Source organism: Arachis hypogaea, chromosome 10 (genome assembly GCF_003086295.3).
Source record: "Arachis hypogaea cultivar Tifrunner chromosome 10, arahy.Tifrunner.gnm2.J5K5, whole genome shotgun sequence".
Taxonomy (NCBI): Eukaryota; Viridiplantae; Streptophyta; class Magnoliopsida; order Fabales; family Fabaceae; genus Arachis; species Arachis hypogaea.
In genome coordinates, this window is record NC_092045.1 from 88,528,549 (window position 1) to 88,533,507 (window position 4,959).

General features: G+C 29.7%; 1 pseudogene; it reads right to left on the reverse strand.

Annotated features, from left to right (window-relative positions):
- Positions 1-946: 946 nt before the first annotated feature.
- On the reverse strand, positions 947-1,951 carry LOC112717702 (citrate-binding protein-like; annotated as a pseudogene).
- Between the last annotated feature and the right edge of the window lie 3,008 nt (positions 1,952-4,959).

Sequence of the window (4,959 nt, forward strand, 5' to 3'; positions counted from 1 at the left end):
TGTAATTAAATTTAGAAAATGATTATTTAGCAATTATTAAAAAACCTTAAAATATATATTTTGTTATAGAATCATTTAATGGTCCAAACAGTTTTGAATCTCTTCCATTCCCTCTTCCCAAAAGTTATTATTTAAATCAATTTTTTTATCCACTATATTTATATTTTCTCTGTAGTCTTTTTATTTTCTCATTTTATTAAAAAAATTAAAATGAATAAATGAGATCATGGAGAAAAAGTTTGCTCCACGACTCCACCGCTCTTAGTGCCATTTTCAGAACCCATTATCATCAACATCATCACAGCCATGACTTTCTCCTTGAAGATGTTTGTTGTGATGTTCTTCTTCTTCTAAACATGGACCATTGGTTACGGCAACGCCCAGGCAGCTTTTAATGAGTTCCGACACCAATAACTCAATAAAGGAGGATAACAACAAATGTTAGGAAACATTGCTGGAGCTTCAAGGTCAGTTTTCCACCGTGGGTCTCTCCGCCCAAGGTCACTTATATATATATCCTACCTCACTATTGCAGCGATTCCCCTCCCTCAATAATCAATGACTGGCCAATGCTTCTCATCATTATTGTTATCCCGTCTCCACCAACAACTCTAACCATATTGCAATAAACTAAGTTTCCCGCCAATCTCATGCATTTTCAATTTTTCATCAAGCTTTTGTGATACTTTCACTTTCATAATTGATGGGCCTATGATAATAAAACTTAAAAGGTAAAACACTTTTATGTGACTTATTAACTCAGTTGGTTAGAATGTTGTGTTAATAATGCGAAGGTTGCAGGTTCGAGATTTGCATGCATCAATTTAATTGAATTTTTAATTTTTTTTCCATACTTTAGTCACGGCACAATAGATATAATTTTATTCTTTATCCCATTTAATCATATAAGATATTGTACATATATCCGCATATTCCAATGATACCGTTACTTTCTCTTAAAAACCTTGATTCCCTTCCAACGTGATTCCATATAATGGGAAGCATCATTCTGTGAATAAACCCCACACTTAAAGGCATGAGAGGCACCACCATGACCTGCAGCCTCATGAACAAAAATCCCATCGATGTAAATCTTCACGGTAGAGGCATCAACATCATGTATCACATTTAATTTAAACCATCTGTTCCATATGTTTGGAGCCAGCACTGGACTCCTATAATATGAAAGAGACCCTTTGTAGGCTCTAATCATGAGAGTGGTGGCACGAAGATGGGATGCTCCGAAAATTTGCATAACGCACACCCCAGAAGTGTCGCGTGGCACAAAACCCTGCGCTTCAAATTGCCACACTCCTGATGAATAATCATAGCCCTGAATGAAAAATAAAATTGACAATTGAAAAATAATTAGTCAGTCGCGCAATGACATAATGCTAATGGAAGCATTTCAAGTGTGTTAGGAATGATTAACATTATTTAAACATACGTAAAACCATGGCAAATTTGAAAGGTTTCCAATATTATGTATATATTGGTAGTTAAGCTTAGTATTTGATGAAAACTTATTATATACTCGTTTTCATGTGAAATTAATAACTAAAAATTGTTAAATGATTTCACATATTTAATTAAATTGTCTCCTAATAATTTTTAACCATCAACTTTACGTGCATGTGAGTATAAGCTTTGGTTTACTTTGATGGCGAGTTCAGTTCGGGGATTGGTTCTGCTATTTTTGGAGTGAGGTTTGTCGCTAGAGTACACCCACATCTTGTGCACTCCATTTACAAAGCTGTAACGTGCGTGCACTCTCCGGTACATCATAAGGCCTCTGAATTTCAAAGACTTTGTGGTCCAACGGAATTTGAGTGAATCCATCGGTAAGGTTACGGTGCACGTGATGCGAACTACTTGCCCTTTGCATGAATAATGAGAAACAAGCAATAAACGAGTGCAAAGCAGCAGCAACATAATAACATACAGCACCCATGGTCTTGCACTTGAAAATAGTATATCTAGTAATTGATGTTGTAAAATGATGTAGTATATGTTTTGTATGAATCGAATTTGGTCACGGCTCAACTTAACGGGGTATATGTATATATATTTACACTAGTGAAGTGCCCTGGGTATGATAAGTATAATGAAAAAAAAATTAATATTAAGATACTGTTAGATTAAGTACTTAATATGAATTTTTTTATAATAAATTGGATCATAAAAATAAAGATATATGATTTTACTTTCTAAAAAACTGCAAAAATTTATAGGAAAAAATTAAAAATACCATTTAATTGTAATAAACACATTATAATATAATTGTATAATAAAGTTGTGAACAAAATAATTTAATATTAAATTCTGGTAAAAAAATTAACTATAAAATTAAAATTTTAATGAACAAATTATTACCTTAATATAACAAAAAAATATTTGTTATGCTATTTACTAACAAAATTATAAAAAGATGACGAAATTCTATTAATAAAAAACTACAATGCAGTGCAATATAATTATCACCATATTTAGATGATAAACTTTTAAAAGTCATCATCTGAAATAAATGATATTATTAATCAAACTAAAAAAGTAACATTCATAGGACCGACAAGATTCTTTGTCAAACTAAAATCAAGTCACACAATAAGAAAATTTTCATCAATTATCAAACTCTGTCAATTAATGAAACACTAAGTAATAAACCAAAGCAAAAGTATGACCCGTAAATTACAATCAATTACAATGACAAAATAGAATGTCGGTTTAGCATCAATTAATAGAAACCCAAAACTAAGATTTCAAACTCAAATTAATAAAAAAAATTAACCAAAAAGATGAGAATTTCATTAACTGGACCATTGTTTATTAATGACATGTATTTAATCCTTAGTCAAGATTTAAGTCTATAAAATAATCCTGTTAAAACTGTTGATTCTCAATTAATGATGCAATTAGAATATCTCATATAATATAGGAAGATATTCACTTATACCATTGCATTTATGTAGAATATGATATTTTAATTTTTACAATTATTGAGATTTATATTAAACAATATATGTGGTCAAGATTTACTGAATAAAAATATTGTGTACAACAATTATAGAAAGTCCACAAAAAATCTGCAACAGGTTCTTCCTTCTTTCGGTTCGAAATAGATAAAAATATCCAATTTACCCAACTTGTATTGGACTGTTGCATCATGATATATGTTGAGTCAATATGAGTCCTCAGCTCAACCTAATTCACAGTGGATTTTACTCTTTATTTTTTATTTTTTTAAATTGGCCTCTTAAATACATGTATAATGTATTATCATAAATGTTATGGAATTAAAAGTTTATTAAAAATCTATGAAAAATAATGTTAAAATGTTTACTTTTGTTCCTTTTTAATTTATTTGAAATTTTTTATTTGTGTAAAATTTAAAAAAAATTATTTTATATATCATTTCATATTTCGTTAACAAAATAATAAAATATATAAAAAAATTTTGGTTATATTTTGTAATTTTATGCATGAAAAATATGTAAATATTTTGCTTTTATATAAGTAAAATATACACAATTGAATCAGACAAAAAAATTTGAAAGAAAGAAAAAAATTATTTTGGGTTTCACTATAAAAAGTATATTCCTATGTTAAATGTAATTTTTTTAGTTTAATTATTCTATTAGTTTTTATAATTTTATTAAATTTTTAATTAGATCTAAAAACAAATTTAGAGGAGGTGAGTAGTGGTTTCGACACCACAAAATTTTAAGGAATTATACTTATACATGATATATGTTTTAAATAAATAAAAAGTATTGTATAATTTAATATTTTTATATGTATTATTTTTTATTATGTAACGAATTTATGTCTCAATTATTTAGCCTATTAATATTTTTTACTTAACCAATTTAATATCATACCCTCAAGTCTTTATATCTTTTAAATTGGTTTTTATATAATCATCTCTATATCTATTTTGAAAAAAATTCATTTGTTTTTTAATATTAACATATTTAAATTTATATTATCATATAAAATATTAATAAGAGTTAAGTATAATTTTGGTCTCTATTGTGTAGGTTAAAATTTTTTTCTTTCTCAATTTTTTTTTTATACAAAATCGTCTCTAAGGTTTAATTTGGTTTTAAAATCGTCATTTTTATTTAAATTTTAAATTTTATTACCAAATTATTTCTAACAAAACAAAATTATAAAATAAAAAAGGAAAAAAAAAAGAGAACGGATTAGAGGGAGAGGGAGAAGGGAATCACATTAGGGGAAATAGAAGAAGAAGGGGGGAGGAGGGGAAAGAAGGTGGGGAGAAGGAGGAAGAAGAAGGGGAAAAGGAGGGCGGTGACGATGCCGGCAAGAGAGGACGGACGTCAACGCCAGCAAATCAGGGAGGAAGATGCCACCGCGTCGCCGTTCTACTCATTCTCCTCGCTAGCTCGCCAGTCGCCATTGCTCTTCGCCGTTCGCCGCTGCTCCTTGTCACTCGTCGCTGCTTCGCGTCCTCACTGCTGCATCTCGCTGCTGCTCTTTCTCATCGCTAGATCATCGTTGTTCCTAGTCGTTCGCCGTTGGTTCTCCCTAGGGTTCCAATTCTGTTTCTGATATATTGATTTTGTTAATTAAGTTGATTATTCTGCTTCTTTTGTTAATTACATTGTTAGATTTGTTGATTTTACTAATCACATTGTTGTTGTTAGCTTTGATTTCAATCTGATTGATTTCATTATTCTTCTACTTCTACTTCTTTCGTTTCTGATTCTATTCCATTCTTTTGCTTCTGATATTTGCTAGTAAGAAGAAGAAAAAGAAGAACATATGCTATTGTGATAAAGAAGAAGAAAAAGAAGAATAGAAACTAAGTATTTGGGTGAAGAAGGAGAATGGTATTTTGGTCTGAAGGACAAATTTAAAACTAAGTTAAACCTTATGGACGATTTTGTATGCAAAAAAAGGTTGAGGACGAAAAAAAATTTTCAGCCTATACATTCG